Genomic DNA, 18427 nt, shown 5'->3' with positions numbered 1-18427 from the left:
CTAACTCCAAAGTCAATGTTTTTTGTTTCTTGTTCTTTGTTCTTCCCACCCCCCCCCACCTCTCTCACTATACCATTAATACAGTCATGATATGCTGGATAGTTTAGAGAGAAAAGAAACTGACTGAAAAAGATACAAGACTACATATAATACAGGGCAGAGGGAAGGAGAGTCTGAACTAGAGTGGTGGCAGGGGGAATGGATGTCAGATCCAAAAATCTCAGTAGTGGCAAAATAATATCAATATTAGTTGGAGAGTCTAAATATAAGCATACTGATTAATATTAGGTGCTTTTAATACTTCCTTTTCCACATTCTCATTATTCTCCCTCTACATTCATACCCCAAAGGTGTAAGAACTAAGAAGCCTACTTAATTCTTGTATGAGCTCCCTGCTACCACATGCACGCACACACACACACACACACACACACACACACACACACACGGAAATATCAAAGAAATTTTTCTTACTGCTTCATATCCAAATTCTTTAAAAATGTTTCTCATTTTCACAGTTTTATGAAAGGTAGTATTAATTTTTCAAGGGGTATCTGTGATCCCTTGCAACTGAATTCAACCCAACAAGTAGCTCCAAAAGGAAATATGACTTAGATATGCAATGTTACCTCATAAACATTAAAGGAGCAAGGAAGAAATTACCTTTCAGATCTATGAATGGGGAAGAGATTCTCAATAAACAAATAATATCAAAACAATGTCTCCCAATATCACACAAGATAAGATGGACAATTTCAATTATATGAAATTTTAAGTTTTGCGTAAAAAAATCCAATATGGTAAAAATTAGAAAGGTAATGTGTAAGTGGGGAAAAAATCATTTCAACAAGTTTCTCTGACAAAGGTATCATTCCAAGATATCTAAGGAACTAATTCAAATTTAAGAGCCACTCTTTAATAGATAAAATGTTCAAAGGAAGAAATCTAAGCTATCTACAATCATGAAAAAATTGTCTAAATAGAAAAATGCAAATTCAAGCAACTTCAAGGTTCTACCTCACATCTATTAAATTAATAAAGATAGTAAAAGAGAAAAATACAAATATTGCAAAGTCTATGGGGAAAAGTTAAATTAATGCTATGATTAGTGGAGGTGCAAATTGGTTTAGCCATTCTGGAAAAACAATTTGGAATTATGCCTTAGGTATACTGCTACAAGGTCTAGTTACCAAAGAAATCAATGGAAGATAAATTTATATGTACAAAAATATAGAGCAGCTAAGTGGTGCAGTGAGTAGAACACTGGCCCTGGAGTCAGGAGGACCTGAGTTCAAATCCGGCCTGTGACACTTGACACACTTATTAGCTGTGTAATCTTGGGCAAGTCACTTAACCCCAATTGCCTGCCTTCCTACCTCCAAAAGAAAAAAAATAAAAGTTCAAAAAAATATATCAACTCTTTTTGTGGTAGCTCCAAATTGGAAACTAACAAGGTTTATGGTAGTATATTACTACTTTGCTTTATAATTTGGAAGTATACTCATCAAGTTACCGAACTACATATACTATGGAGTCTGAATGCAGATTGAAGCATACTATTTTCTCTCTCTTTTTTTGTTTTGTTTTCTCTTTCTTGTGGTTTTTCCATTTGGTTCTGATTCTTCTTCCACCACATGACTAATGTGGAAATATGTTTAATATGATTGTATATGTATAGTCTATATCAGATTGCATGCCATCTTGGGGAAGGAGGAGAGGAGGAAGAGGGGAAAATTTGGAACTCAAAATCTTATAAAAGTGAATGTGGCAAACAAAAACAAACAAATGAATAAATAAATAAGTTTTTTGGAAAAAAAAGAAAAACATTTAAAATTAATAAAAAGATAAAATTAATAAGAAAAAATTGGGTTGCCTGGAGAAGTTCATCAGCATTGTATGTCAATTCCATGACAGCATGCTTGCCTGGGTTCTGGATAATGGATAATGCTCTTGCACTTTCCCAGTCCCCAGTGGAGTGAAAAAAGGTTGTGTGCTTGCTTTTTAGCATAATGTTTTCAGCAATGTTGTCAGACACCTTCAATGAGAATAAACACGGCCTCAAGGTCAGCTACCGCACTGATGGTAAATTATTTAACTTAAAAAGGCTACAAGCCAAGACTAAAATAGAGGGAGAGTTTGTGCATGATTTTTTTGTTTCCAGATGATTGTGCAATCAATGCAGCCTCTGAAGCTGAGATGCATCAATCAATTCTCTGCTGTTTGTGCTAATTTTGGCTTAACAATTAACACCAAGAAAACAGAGGTGTTCCACCAGCTAGCACCATACCACTCATATGTGGAACCATCAGTTACAGCTAATGGAGGATTTTGAATACTGTGGATAAGTTCACTTACCTTGGCAGTATACTTTCCAGGGATGTACACATTGATAATGAAGTTGACATTGCCAGAGCTAGCTCAGTGTTTGAGAGGCTCTAAAGGAGAGTGTGGGAGAGATGAGGTATTAGACTGACTACCAAACTGAAGGTCTACAGAGCTGTTGTACCAAACTCGTTGCATGCCTGTGAAATCTAGACAGTAGACCAGTACCATAACAGGAAATGAATTGCTTCCATTTGAATCATCTTGGGAAGATTCTGAAGATAATCTGGTAAGATAAGGTACCAGTCAATTCCTTTTTTTTTTTTTATCAATTTTTATTTAATATTTTAGTTTTCAACATTGGTTTCCACAAGATTTTGAGTTACAAATTTTCTCCCCGTCTCTACCCTCCCCCCCATTCTAAGATGGCATACATTCTGATTGCCTCATTCCCCAGTCAGTCCTCCCTTCTGTCACGCCACTCCACCGCCATCCCCTTTCCCCTTATTTTCTTGTAGGGCAGGATAGATTTCTATTCCCCATTCCCTATATATCTTGTTTCCCAGCTGCATGCAAAAAACTTTTTTTTTGAGCATCTGCTTTCAAAACTTTGAGTTCCAAATTCTCTCCTCTCTTCCCTTCCCACCCACCCTCCCTAGGAAGGCAAGCAATTCCACATAGGTCACACATGTATCATTATGTAAAACATTTCCACAATAATCACATTGTAAAAGACTAATTATATTTCCCTCCATCCTATCCTGTCCCCCTTTATTCAATTTTTTCCCTTGACCCTGTCCCTTTTCAAAAGTGTTTGCTTTTCATTACCATCTCCCCCTATCTTCCCTCCCTTCTATCATCCCCGCTTTTGTTATCCCCTTCCCCTTACTTTCCTGTAGAGTGAGACACCCAATTGAGTGTGTATGTTGTCCCCTCCTCAAGTTGAATCCGATGAAAGTAAGATTCACTCATTCCCCCTCACTTGCCCCCTCTGCCCTTCCAACAGAACTGCTTTTTCTTGCCACTTTTATGTGAGATAATTTACCCCATTCTATCTCTCCCTTTCTCCCTCTTTCAATATATTCCTCTCTCACCCCTTAAATTTATTTCATTTTTTTAGATATCATCCCTTCATATTCAGTTCACCCTGTGCCCTCTGTCTATATACATATATATATATATATATATATATATATACACACACACACGTGTGTGTGTGTGTATGTATGTATGTATATTCCCTTCAACTACCCTAATACTGAGAAAGGTCTCATGAATTACAAATACCATCTTTCCATGTAGGAATATAAACAAAACAATTCAACTTTAGTAAGTCCCTTATGAGTTCTCTTTCTTGTTTGCCTTTTCATGCTTCTCTTTATTCTTGTATTTGAGAGTCAAATTTTCTATTTAGCTCTGGTCTTTTCATTGAGAAGGCTTGAAAGTTCTATATTTTATTGAAAGTCCATATTTTGCCTTGGAGCATTATACTCAGTTTTGCTGGATAGGTGATTCTTGGTTTTAATCCCAGAGCCTTTGACCTCCACAATATCATATTCCAAGCCCTTCAATCCCTTAATGTAGAAGCTGTGAGATCTTGTGTTATTCTGATTGGGTTTCCACAATACTCAAATTTTTTCTTTCTGGCTGCTTGCAGTATTTCCCTTGACCTGGGAACTCTGGAATTTGGCAACAATATTCCTAGGAGATTTCTTTTTGGGATCTTTTTCAAGAGGCAATCTGTGGATTCTTTCAATTTCTATTTTGCCCTGTGGCTCTAGAATATCAGGGCAGTTCTCCTTGATAATTTCTTGAAAGATGATATCAAGGCTCTTTTTTTGATCATGGCTTTCAGGTAGTCCAATAATTTTTAAATTATCTCTCCTGGATCTATTTTCCAGGTCAGTGGTTTTTTCAATGAGATATTTCACATTGTCTTCCACTTTTTCATTCCTTTGGTTCTGTTTGATAATATCTTGATTTCTCATGAAGTCACTAGCTTCCACTTGCTCCAATCTAATTTTAGGGTAGTATTTTCTTCAGTGGTCTTTTGGACCTCCTTTGCCATTTGGCTAATTCTGCCTTTCAAGGCATTCTTCTCCTCACTGGCTTTTTGGAGCTCTTTTGCCGTTTGAGTTAGTCTATTCTTTAACGTGTTATTTTCTTCAGTGTTTTTTTGGGTCTCCTTTATAAAGTTGTTGACTTGTTTTTCATGGTTTTCTTGCATCACTCTCATTTCTCTTCCCAATTTTTCCTCTACTTCTCTTACTTGCTTTTCCAAATCCTTTTTGAGCTCTTCCATGGCCTGAGACCAATTCATATTGTTCTTGGAGCCTTTTGATGTAGGCTCTTTGACTTTGTTGACTTCTGGCTGTATGTTTTGATCTTCTTTGTCACCAAAAAAGGAATCTAGAGTTTGAATTTGAGTCTGAGTTTGAGTCTGAGTTCATTTTCGCTGCCTGTTCATGTTCCCAGCCAACTACTTGACCCTTGAGCTTTTTGTCAGGGTATGACTGCTTGTGGAGTAGAGAGTACTTTGTCCCAAGCTTTTGGGTCCTAGCACTGGTGTTTTCAGAGCTACTTCTATTCCACCATCACCCTAGGCTGTCACAGCAACACTCCTCCTCCCCCAAGAACTGCCAGGACCACAATCCAGATCCAAGCAGGGCACAGCAAGAGAACCTGCCTTTGTGTCCACAAAGCTCCCCTTGCACTCCTGCTCTGATCTGCTGCTAGATTCCTCCCACAGTGTGAGGCAGGGACTTGGGAAGCAGCTGACTCTGGAGCTCTGGAGGCAGCCTCAGGAGCTTCCTGCTACTGCCACCGCCATGGCTGCACCACCTCCTCCACTCCCAGAGCTGGTGGCTGGACTGCTCTGAACTCAATCGCACAGTTTCTGCCTAACCTGCTCTTTGGTGTTTGTAGGTTGAGAAGTCTGGTAGCTTCCACAGCTCAATGATTCATGGCCCTAGGACCTGTTGCAGCTGGGTGACTCCAGGTCTGGTCTGTCCTGGCATGGCCCACACTGAGCTGCGCTCTGCTTCCAGCACCATGTGATAGACCCTTTCCAGTGACCATCCAGGCTCTCCTGGGCTGGAGACCTGTTTCCCTCTGCTATTTCTTGGGTTCTGCAGCTCTAGAATTTGTTCAGAGCAATTTTTTACAGGTGTTTGGATGGATTTGGGGGAGAGCTTAAGCAATTCCCTGCTTTCCAGCTGCCATCTTGGCTCTGCCCCCCCAGGCAATTCCTTTCTTGATCTAAACTGCTAAGTATTCCAACTTTACTGCAGAGAGCACAACTCCAATGGGCTGATCCAATGTTTGAATGCCAAATGTACCCTTGCCCCAAAAGACTATTTTATGGAGAACTCATACAAGGCAAGAGCTCATGTGGTGATCAGAAGAAGTGATATAAGGCCCCACTCAAGGTCTCTCTGAAGAACTCTGGAATTGATTGCATGACATGGGCGACCCTGGCACAAGACTGCCCAGCATGGGGTCCCTTCATCAAAGAAGCTACTCTGTTCTACAACAAAATAAAGCTGAAGTAGCTCAAAAGAAACACAAGATGAGCAGATTTAGAGACCCAACTTGTGGTAGAGCATTCTGAGCTCATATTGATCTGATCAGCCACAGTCAGAAATGGTGTAACTTGATTCTAACATAGTGATGTCATTTCGTTCCTCCTTGAGAACAAAGGACAACTGCCAACATCCTGGTACAAGCTATAATCTCACACCTAGACTATTGCAATAGTCTTTTGGCTAGTCTGCCTCCTGGAAGTTTCTCCCCACTATAGTCCATCTTCCTCTCAGCTCTCAAAGTGATCTTTCTCAAGTATAGGTCTGACCATGTCACCACCCCTACTCAGTAAACTCCACTGGCTCCCTAACACTGCAGAATCAAATATAAAATACTTTGGCATTCAAAGTTCTTCATAACCCTGTCCCCCTCCTCCACTTTTTAGTATTCTTACACATTACACTCCTGTATATACTCTAAGACCCAGTGACATTGTTCTCCTTGCATAAGACACAGTCTCTTGGCTCTGGGGCATTTTCACTGGCTATCCATTCAATGCCTAGAATTCTTTCTCTCCTCATCTCTATCTCCTGGCTTCCCTGGACCTATACCAGGGCACCACCAGACCCATCCTTGACACCATGATGGAAACAGGTACCAACTGGGACCTTTGTTGCCCACTACCCAATTCCAGGTCATAGGTCCAGGGTGACTGAGAAGAGGACCTGCATACAGGGGTGCCATTCCCAGGTAGGGAGGCCTTGGATCACATATCAAGAAAGAAGGAAATTCAGAAGCAAACAACCTTAGTGTGGCTCAGTCTCCAAGAGCCAAGGAGAGTCTTAGTTCTAGCATCTAGTCCAGCCTGTAAAGAAATAACAAGTAGAGGAATCCCAGACCAAAAGGTGCCTATAATTCCATCACTGTGAATCAAAAAGGCTTGTCAGCTAACCGATAGGGACTACATCCAGCAGCACTCCATAGCTGAGTAGATCAAATAACAGGAACTTGCAGAGCTCAGACCAGGTGGGGTGGGGAGAGCAGTAATGAGACTCTGCCCTGCAGCAACCCACTTTGATGAACTATGACTTGAATATTTCCTTGCAAGATGAAACTAAGTGTGTGTGTGTGTGTGTGTGTGTGTGTATCTATATATCTATATATAATGTATATATATGATATGTAGAAAAAAATCCAAGCATTCTGAAAAAAACATCTTTTTTCAAATCTCTTCTTCAAAAGGGAATTCCAGATAGATTTTTCCCTAGTTAGCAAAGGTCACTGATGAGCCAGATGATACATGTGAATCGTTTGAAGAATATGCAGCTGTTATAGACCTATTAATTGGAGAATATAATGAAAGGCTCATTGACTTTGAGAATCATGACATCACACTTAAAATAGCATTTCAGCCTCACCTAGTCGATATCACCAAGTGTAGTAACAATTTAGATTTGAAGATCTTTCTCATCCATTAATAGGCCATGTGACCTGCTTACATCACAGGAAGCCTAGGTCATGTGTGATGGGAGGAGCTTCCTGACAGAAAAAGGGTGTTATGTCACAGGGAATGCAGAGAGAGAGCAATTATTGCCCCTGATGGCCGCTAATGGCCGCCCTTGTGATAATTAGAACTCAACAGGCTGACTTAGCTGTACTGTAAGTTTGTTTTGGGGGAAGACCCAAGTGGGGGTAGGAGAGGTTTTGGGATAGCGAGGCTCCAGGTTGTGATATTATATATGGAATGTTTTACTGCTCTGATAGATTGGATAAATGGCTTGTGGGATATGGTTCTCTGGTGTCTGAATAAGTGGTTTACTTCTTCTACCTTCTATGTGGAGTCTCATATACTTTCTGACACAGAACTACATAGGTATTTTGACAATTGTCATCTACATTGTTATTATTGCCTTACTAATACACCAAGGCACCAAAAGAACTACAGATGTAATTGATTAAGCTCTCAGTAAATGCTATTTTAAAGTCAATGTTTGTTGCTAAGAAAGATCCAATTGAAATATGGAAAAATTCAATAGAATACCCATGCCTTTAGCAACATGTCCAAAAAATACTTTCTTGCTTTTCAACCACTTATTGCTGCAAATCTACATTCTCCTACCTAACCCAAATCAAGACACCCTCAAGGACACAAATGACTGATACCCATCCAGAGGATCAACTGAAACTGTGGACCTCCATGCTGCAACCAAATATTCAAATGCTTTCCAACAAAAAACAGACACAACAAAGTCATTAAAAAGTTAGTTAACTTTAAAATTAACAGTTTTTGCTTTTTGAAATTATTAAGTACATAGTAGTTAGATTTTTATAAAATATAGTGTACATTTTTAAGTGTATGTAATGGAAACTTCTTGAATGTAGCCTTATTTGATTACAGCTAAATATTAATGAGGCCTTCCAACATGAAAAGGTTCCCCAACCCTGACCTAGATCATTACCTAACCCCAAATGTCCCAGTCAGATACCCCCTCATGTTTAATCTCATAGACCCTCTCCCAAAATTCAAATGCTAGGTAATCTTAAGGGTTTAGTTAAACCCTTATGTGTAACATTCAGTTAATCCTCATTTAAACATTTCTTATTCTGTCCTCTTGGGCTTAGCTCTCTACTTTATTAAGTTGTCTGTTTCTGGGAAACAGTTTCCCTTGGAAATTTAGTGTTGAAAGGATCTATCTTTGACCACTGTCCACAAATAGGCCAGTTTGGTCCACGCAAACTCTGAGACATACATCCTTAAAATTGTCTTTAACTGTGGTGTTGGGTGTTAACTGTACCTAGAATGGGCCTTATTTCTAGGGCAGATTTACAGAGGCATTTCTTCCTGTAGATTAACTTTCCAGGTTCCAAGGCTCTTGTGGAGGTTTCCTAGGTAATGTTGCTTAAGCCTGTTAGAGACAAGAGGATAATTTAGTAGGGCCTGACAAAACCTAATTACATTAGCCTTCCCATAAGTAGTTCATTAGTTCACTAGCCAGTGGAAATCTTACAAAATCTACTTTATTACCATCAGGGCTATAGGAAGAACATCAATCAGGCTACCTATAACTCATCTGAAAGTCTAAAGTTTCAGTCTTTATATCTTTACCTGAACTCTTTATATTACATAGGTAATGCTATCTATAACTAGAGGAAGTATCTTTAAAAAGAATCCTTGAGAGAGGCAGAGCCAAGATAGTGGAGTAAAGGTATGAATTTGCCTGAGCTGTCCCAAATTCCCCTCCAAACAACTTTAAAACAACACCTCAAAACAACTTCTGGAGTGGCAGAAACAAGAAAAGGATAAGGTGAAGCAATTTTCCAGCCCAATACAATATAGAAGATCAAGAGGAAAGGTCTATCTCAATGGGGTAAGAGTGGCATGCAGTCCAGTTTAGGCCATACCCTGGCAAATCAGCAATAGGCCTTGGAGGTGACAGGTAATTTCTGGAGCTCTCAGCCCACAGACAGTAAGGGGGCAGGATAACTGGTCAGAAGGAGATTACATGGGACCCTTTGTTAGCACTGAGTGCAGGACTTGGTTGCACTGCCCATACAGGAATCAGGATCACAGGCCCAGGTCACAGTCCCTGGGTGAGAAGGAGCACTAGCACATAGTTCCAGCATAGAAAAAACTGCTTATGATTGCTCACAGACAAGAGCAGAGGCCAGGAGAGCAGTGACCTTAGATCATATCACTTTAGAAGAACTGAAAATTTACAGGTCTCCAGAATTAGCTCTGAAAACAACAGCACAAAAACCTGAAGCTTCAAACAGTGCCCCATCCACCTCAGGAACAAAGCTCAACTTTAACATAAAGTTAAAAGTCAAGAAAAAGTCTGGAAAAATGAGCAAAAATAACTTGCCCATAGAAAGTTACTATGATAACAGGGAAGATCAAAACACAGATTCAACAGATGACAACACATGTCAAAAGACCTGCATGCAAAGCCTCAAAGAGAAAGGAATTGGCATCAGGCCAAAAAGAATTCCTGTTAGAGCTCAAAAAGGATTTTATAAAACAAATAAGAAAGGTAGAAAAAATTTGGGAAAAGAAATGAGTGGCACAAGAGAATCAAGAAAAGCATCAACAGCTTGGTAAAGGAAGCACAAAAAAATGGAAAAAGAAAAATTCACCAAAGTAAAAAAGAATTGGCCAAATGGAAAAGGAGTACAAAAGCTCACTGAAGAAAATAATTCCTTAAATATTAGAATTGGACAAGTGGAAGCTAATTACTCATGAGACATCAAAAAACAACAAAGCAAAATCAAAAATACCTCACTGGAAAAATAACTGACCTGGAAAACAGATCAAAAAGAGATAATTTAAGAATTACTGGACTATGTGAAAGCCATGATCAAAAAAAAAAGAGCCTAGACAACATATTTCAATAAATCACTAAAGAAAATTGCCCTGATATCTTAGGACCAGAAGATAAAATAGAAATGGAAAGAATCCATTGATCAGATGCTGAAAAAGATCCCCAAATGAAAACTCTCAGGAAAATTATAGCCAAATTCCAGACCTCCCATATCAAGGAAGAAACACTGCAAGCAGCCAAAAAAATCCAACTATTCAAACATCTTGGATCCACAGTCAGGGTAACACAGGATTTAGCAGCTTCTAAAGGGTCAGAAGGTTAAGAATATGATATCTGGAGGGCAAAGGAGCTAGCATTTCAACCAAGAATGACCTACCTAGCAAAACTGAGCATAATCCTTTAGGGGAAAAAATGGACATAATGAAATAAAGGACTTTCATGCATTCCTGATGAAAAGACCAGAGCTGAGCAGAAATTTGAATTTCAAAAGAAGCATAAAAAGGTAAACAGGAAAGAAAATTGTAAGGGATTCAATAAGGTTAAGTTGTTTACATTTCTACATAGGAAGATGATATTTATAACTCCTAAGATCTTTATCACTATTAGAGCAGGTAGAAGAAATATAAATAGACAGGGCATGGGTGTGAGTTGATTATGATGGGGTGATATCTAAAAAAAACCCAAGGTGTAAGAAAGAGGTATGCACCAGGAGAAAGGGGAAGGGAGAGGTAGAATGGGGTAAATTATTTCACATAAAAGAGGTACAAAAAAACTTTTACAGTGGAGAGGGGGTGGGAGTGGTGGACAACACTTGAACCTTATTCTCGTCAGAATTGGCTGAAAGAAGGAATAACATACTTGGTTATAGAAATCTATCTAACCTTTCAGGGAAGTAGAAAGGTAGGAAGATGACAAAGGTAGGGCTGATACAAGAGAGGGCTAATTGGGGGCAGGTGGTGGTCAGAAGCAAATCACTTGTGAGGAGGGACTGGGTGAAAGGAAAGAGAGAGGAGGATAAATGAGAAAAATAGGATGGAGGGAAATACACAGTAATCATAACGGTGATGTGAATGGGATGAAGTCACCCATAAAACAGAAGTGGATAGCAGAGTAGATTAAAAACCATAATCCTACAATATATTGTTTACAAGAAAAATACTTTAAACAGAGAGAGACACACACAGAGTAAAGGTAAGAGCCTGGAGCAGAATCTATTTGCAGAAGAAGTAAAACAAAAGCAGGCATGGCAATCATGATCTCAGACAAAGTAGAAGCCAAAACAGATCTAATTAAAAGAGATAAGCAGGGAAACTACATCCCGCTAAAAGATACCATAGACAATGAAGTAATATCAATGCCAAACATATAGGCACCAAATAATATAGCATCCAAATTAAATTAAGTGACTTACAGGAGAAAACAGAGAGTAAAAGTACACTGGTAGGGGAGCCTAACATTTCCCCTCTCAGAACTAGATAAATCTAACCAAAAAAATAAACAAGAAAGAAGTTAAGGAGGTGAATAGACTTTTAGAAAAGTTAGGTATAATAGACCTCTGGAGAAAACCGAATGGGGATAAAAAAGAATATCCCTCTTCTCTCAGTGGTACATGGCACCTACACAAAAACTGACCATGTCATAGGGCATAAAAATCTCCCAATCCAAATGCAGGAAAGCAAAATCTTAAATGTATATTTATCAGATCACAATGCAAGAAAAGTATATTCCAAAAAGGGCTATGGAAAGATAGATTAAAAATTCATTGGAAACTAAATAATTTAATCCTGAAGAATAAGTGGGTCAAAGAACAAGTCATAGACACTATCTATACTCTCATTAATTAGAATGACAACAATGAGAGAACATGCCAAAATTTATGGAATGTAGCCAAAGCAGTATTTAGGGGAAAATGTATATTTCTAAGTACCTACATCAATAAAATAGAGAAAGAGCAGATAAATGAATTGGGCATGCAGCTAAAAAAAAAAAAACAGAAAAAGAACTAGTTAAAAATCCCCAATTACACACTAAATTGGAGGGGAAGAGCCAAGAAGGTGGAGTGAAGGCAGGGACTTGCCTGAGCTCTTCCCCAAACCACTTCAAATACCATTAAAAAATGACTGAACAAATTCTAGAGCAGCAGAACCCACAAAAAGACAGAGTGAGGCAGATTTCCAGCCCAAGACAAACTCGAAGGGATACAGGAAGGGTCTGTTGCACTGAGTTAAGAGAGGAGGGCAGTCTAGCACAGGCTGCACCAGTGCAGACCCAGCCCCAAAAAAGCCAGAGCAGACCTCAAGGGACTGTATCACTGGCAGCAGTGGTAGTTTCCAGACTTTTCAGCCCACAGATGCCAGAGACAACTTGGAAGATCAGCGGGATGGGTCTGTTAGAACTGGGTGAGAGAGAAGCATAATCCAGCACAGGGTGAGCCTATATAGCCTCGGTCCAGCAAACCAGGAGCAGGCCTTGGGAGTGACTGGATCAGCATTAGTAGCAGAAGAGGGAGTAGTGGCAGTGGCTGCTCCCAGAACTATTGGCCCACAGACAGAATGTGTAAAACTTATCTATTTTGACTCCAGGGAGCCAAGATGGAGAAGTAAGCAGTAAGTTGCTCTCACCCTCCCTTATTGACCTTGAAAAACCCAGAGAATATTGCCTCTGGAAAAGCCCTGAAATAGTGGACCCTACAAAAAGATGACATGCAGCAGTCTTTTAGCTCAGGAGGATAAGGGAATTAAGGGAATGGAGGAGACCAGTACAGGACAGGAGGCATCTCAGCAAGGTAGTGGCAAGCCCCACCTCAATAAACCAGCAGGAGATCCTGAGCCCCAGGGTGGTGGAGTAGGCAAGCGTCAACACCAGGCACACACCAGCCACCACCAACAGCTCCAGCTTAGCACCAGGTAAGCCATCAGCCTCCAGCTGCCAGCCTCTGAGGCCCCAACACCCAAAACCAGGAAGCAGGCCCCTAGTCCCCAGCACTGGAAGCCTGGGATAGTGACCCCATGCCCTAGAAGCAGAGAAAGGCCAGAAAAAAGGCAAACAACATGAGCAAAAAGCAACAAAGAAAAAAAAATGACCATAGAAAAGTATCTTTGTGACAGGGAAGACCAAAACACAAATTCAAGAAAGGACAACATTGTCAATATACCCGCATCCAAAACATCAAAGGGAAATATGAACTGGTCTCAAGCCCAAAAAGCCTTACTGGAAGACACAAGAAGGATTTTAAAAGGCAAATAAGAGAGGTAGAAGAAAAAAGGAGCAATCCCTTTAAAAATACAATTGACAATATGGGAGGAAAAAAAAGTACACTGAAGAAAACAACTCCTTAAAAACTAGAATTGCCCAAATAAAAAAAAAAGGAGGTATGAAAGCAAACTAAAGAAAACAGTTAAAAATCAGAACTGGGCAAGTGGAAGCTAATGACTCTATGAAACATCAAGAATCAGTCAAATAAAATCAAAAGAATAAAAAAATAGAAGAAAATGTAAAATACCTCATTGGAAAAACAGCTGATCTTGAAAATAGATCCAAGAGAAATAATTTAAGAATTATTGGTCTACCTGAAAGCCATGATCAAAAAAAGAGCCCAGAAAGCATCTTTCAAGAAATTATCAAGGAAAATTTCCCTGGAGTCCTAGAACCAGAGGATAAAATAGTCATTAAAAGAATCCACAGATCACCTCCTGAAAGAAATCCCAAATTGAAAATGCCAAGGAATATTGTAGCCTAATTTGAGAATTATCAGGTCAAAGACAAAATACCGCAAGCGGCCAGAAAGAAACAATTCAAATATAGTAGAACCACAGTCAGGATTGTGCAGGACCTTGCAGCTTCTACATTAAAACATCAGAGGGCTTGGAATGTGATATTCCATAAGGCAAAGGAGCTTAGATTACAACCAAGGATCAGCTACTCAGCAAAACCGAACATAATCTTTCAGGGGAGGAGATGTACATTCAATGAAATAGGGGACTTCCAGACCTTCCTGATGAAAATACCAGAGTTCAACAGAAAATTTGATCTTCAAATACAAGATTCAAAAGAGGCATAAAAAGGCAAACAGGAAAGGAAAAAAAAAACATGTTATTCAATAAGGGCAAACTGTTCACATCCCTACATGGAAAGATCATACTTATAACTCTTGAGAGCTTTATTACAACATTTAAAAGTGATATACATAGACAGAGAGGGGGTGGGTTTAAGGTGACTCTGATGTGATGATAAAAAACCTAATTAAGGAGTGAAAAGAGATTGTAATGGGAGGAGAAGAAAAGAGGAGGCAGAAAAGGGTAAATTACATCACATGAAGAGGCATAAAGACATTACAGTAGAGGTAAAGAAGGGAGGAAGATGAGCATTGTTTCAACTTTACTCTCATTAGATTTGGCTTACAGAGGGAATAACATACTCAAGGTATAGAAAGATAACTTGCAATATAAGTGGTAGAAGGGGAGAGGGGAAAAAAAGAATGTGGAGGATAGAAGGGAGGACAGATTGAGTGAGGCAGTGGTGAAAAGTAAAACTCTGGTGAGGAGGGAAAGGGAGAAGGGAGAAAAAAAAGCATAAACAGCCAGGGAGAGGGGTGGAATAGGATGGAAAGAAAGACACAGATAGTAATCATAACTGTGAATGTGAATGGGATGAACCTTCCCGTGAAATGGAAGCAGATAGCAGAATGGAATAAAAAACCATAATCTTACAATACGTTGTTTACAAGAATCACATTTGAAACAGAAGGATACACGTAGGGTATAAGTAAAAGGCTGGAGTACTTCAGCTGAAGTAAATAAAGCAGGATTAGCAATCCTGATCTCAGACAAAGTGAAAGAAAGAATAGATCTAATTAAAAGAGATAAGAAAGGAAACTACATCCTGCTAAATTCACTGCAGATGAAGTAATATCATTACTAAACATATATGCACTAAGTGGTATAGCATTCAAATTCTTAGAGAAGTACAGGGAGTTACAGGAAGAAATAGCAAAACTACACTAGTGGGGGACCTCAACCTCATTATTTAACAAAAACTACTGGAAAACTGGAAAATAGCATGGCAGTGTAATATCAACTAAGTTGGGTGTCTTTGATTGAGCCTTATTAGGTGCTAAGCCCCAGGCCCAAACCCATATCTATTAGGTGCTAAGCCTATGTGGGTGTGAAGCCCTCAGGGTCCTAAGGGGAGTTGCTAAGACCAGAGCCAATTGTAGGAGCCTAGGTTCTGGCCGCTCAGATGATGTTTGATGACATCTGAAACTGTATAAAAAGAGAGAACAGAGTTATTTGCTTAGGGCTCTCACTCTTTGTGGTGTGCTGATGTGGAGACTCTGGGCAGCTGTAGTTAAGAGCCCTCCAGCTTGTAAACCTGGATGTTTGGACTTTGTTAAACTCTGGTAACTATGAATTGAGATTTGAATCAGACAAGATCTGTCTGTTGATGTTTGTAATTTGTATTTGCTCTGAAGCTCAGGGTGCTGTCTTTGCCCCTGAGCTGAGTGAATGATATCTGTATGTTGGATTAAAGTAAGATTGTTAACCCCTTAATGTTGCTTTCCTTAGTAAAGCAGATCAAAAGAGCCTGGGCTTGCAGCATTCTGTGTGCTGCTTGTTGTTGGTTTTACACAGCCACAGTAGCTGCTAGCCGAATTGTTGAAACAGGCAAAAACTAGGCATAGACCAATATCTTACACCATATGCCAAGATAAAGTCAAAATGGATACACGATTTAATATAAAGAGTGATACTATAAGCAAATTAGGAGAGCAAGGAATACTTTACCTGTCAGATTTATTCAGAATGGAAGAATTTATGATCAGAGATAGAGAGCATTATGAAATACAAAAAGGATAATTTTGATTACATTAAATTAACCAAAGGTTTATCTATTTTATGGGGTTTTTTTTGGTAAAACTAGCTCTTAGTTTTATTTATTAGTTTAATAGTGTTCTTAATTTCAATTTTATTAATCTCTCCTTTGGTTTTCAGAATTTCTAATTTGGTATTTAATTTGATTTTTAATTTGTCCCTTTTCTAGCTTGCATGCCCAATTCACTGATCTCCTCATTCTCTTATTTATGTAAGCATTTAGAGAAATAAAACTTCCCCTAAGAACCACTTTCACTGCATCCCTTAAGTTTTGGTATGATATCTCATTACTGTCATTATCTTGGATGAAGTTATTGATTATTTCTATAATTTGTTGTTTAGGATTAGATTATTTAGTTTCCAATTAATTTTTAGCCTATCTTTCCATGGCCCTTTATTACATGTAATTTTTATTGCATCATGATCTGAAAAGGATGCATGTAATATTTCTGCCTTACTGCATTGGATTGTGAGGGTTTTATGCCCTAATATATGGTCAATTTTTGTGTAGATACCTTATACTGCTAAGTAAAAGGTATATTCTACTCCAGCCTTTTATCTTTGCTCTGTGATTATACCTCTATTTCAAATTTGTTTCTTGTAAAGAACATATTGTAGGGTTATGGTTCTGTTTTATGGAGAGTTCATCCCATTCACATTCACAGTTAGGATTACCATCTGTGTTTTTCTCTCCATCCTATTCTCTACCCTGTTTATGTTTTCTTTCTTTCTTCTCTAAGGTGGTGCTTGCAGCTGGCTTGCTGGGACACTTCCCATCCTGTACTGGTCCCCTTCCACCAGAGCGAAAGGGAACTTTCCTGTTAGTTCCCTAAACTTCCTGGGCTAAAAGACTGCTGTGCCCTATCTTTCTGCTGGCTAGGCTGTTCTCGGGATTTTCCTGGGGTGAAATTTTCTGCGATTTTAGAGGTCAATAAGGGAGAGTGAGAGCAACTTACTGCTTACTCTGCCATCTTGGCTCCCAGACCCTGAAACTCAAAATTAAAAAAAAAAAAAACAAATGTTAAAAATCGTTGCACTTGGTAAAAAAAAAATGGAATATTAAAAGAAAAAAGAATCCTTGAGAACCTGATTTTGTAAAAATGAGCCCTTCTGTCTCTTGATATTATAAATGTGGAGGGAATTCTGATTTTTATAATAATCAATATAATGTGTGCAATGAATATACTAATAGATTAGATTTTGCAGAATTGCTTTTTCCAGCTTGTGAGTCAGACTCATAATGTGGCTCAAACTGATCAATCAAACCTTGACAAGGCTCACAATCACTTGCATCCTTTTGCCTACATTCCTGAGGTGAAGTGAATCAAATACTGTAGAACCTGCTCCTGCCATAGAACTCTGGTCCTGTGACCCACTAAGTAACAACCCCCAAGGACCTGAGCAGTATTGCTCCCACAAGACTCCAGAATTGTATTGTCTTCCATTTGTGGGTCTGTCATGTGAAACCACTCTGGCCTTGGGAACTATTGTTTGTAATCCACCTTCTCCCTTCCCTTCTCACTTGTGATTTATGTATATAATCTCTGTCTTCGCTTCAGCAAGGCAGAATTCTGATCAGAATTCCCAATTTGCAAATCTGTTCCTCATAATGAAACTAATAAATTAAAAGGCTACCTGATTACTGGCACTTTGTCTCTGGCCTGCTGTTTAGTCATACTCAGGTTAGAGCCTGGCTCATTAAAATCCTGTTAACATAAGACAGAGACTTCAAACAGAAAAAAAAATATTTAGAAGTTTCTTGATCACTAATTAAACATTTCTATAAGCAGAAGTCTCACTTCCACTTGAGATTTTGTAGACAATTACTAAAATATAGCCAAAGCCTGTATATTATGTCATTTATATGGATAGGCATCTGTGGATATTCAAATGGACTTGAAAGAAATTCAGTAATTCTTATTACCTCCAGGATGAAATTTAAAATATATCATTTAGAACCACCATATTTACTTAGCCTTTTCTACTGTTTTTCCTGGCACAATAGGAAAAGTTTTAGTTACAATTACAGGTATCATAAGCCCTTTAAGTATAACTCTTTACCAATAGAAAACACTTGAAATCTAATCACATATATATTAGTTCTCAGGTACAAATGGTCTAATCTTGTTGCTTTCTACAAAGTGACATTTATTAATCCATTAAAGGTGAAAAATTTTATATATTTATCATATTCCCCTGTTTGAAGATATACCCTATCCTCATATCATTCAGAAAAAGATGTGATATTATATGGACATATTCTCATACATGAGTAATATAACTATTAAACCAATGAGCAAGGAGATGGCAAGTCCAAGAATTGTTGTTTTTTTTCCCTAGTCACCCAGATTAGGAAGTTGAAACAAATAATGGTCACAAAACTAGAACAGTAGG

This window comes from Trichosurus vulpecula, chromosome 5 (assembly GCF_011100635.1).
Source record: "Trichosurus vulpecula isolate mTriVul1 chromosome 5, mTriVul1.pri, whole genome shotgun sequence".
Taxonomy (NCBI): domain Eukaryota; kingdom Metazoa; phylum Chordata; class Mammalia; order Diprotodontia; family Phalangeridae; genus Trichosurus; species Trichosurus vulpecula.
Note: the sequence above shows the minus strand (reverse complement) of the source record.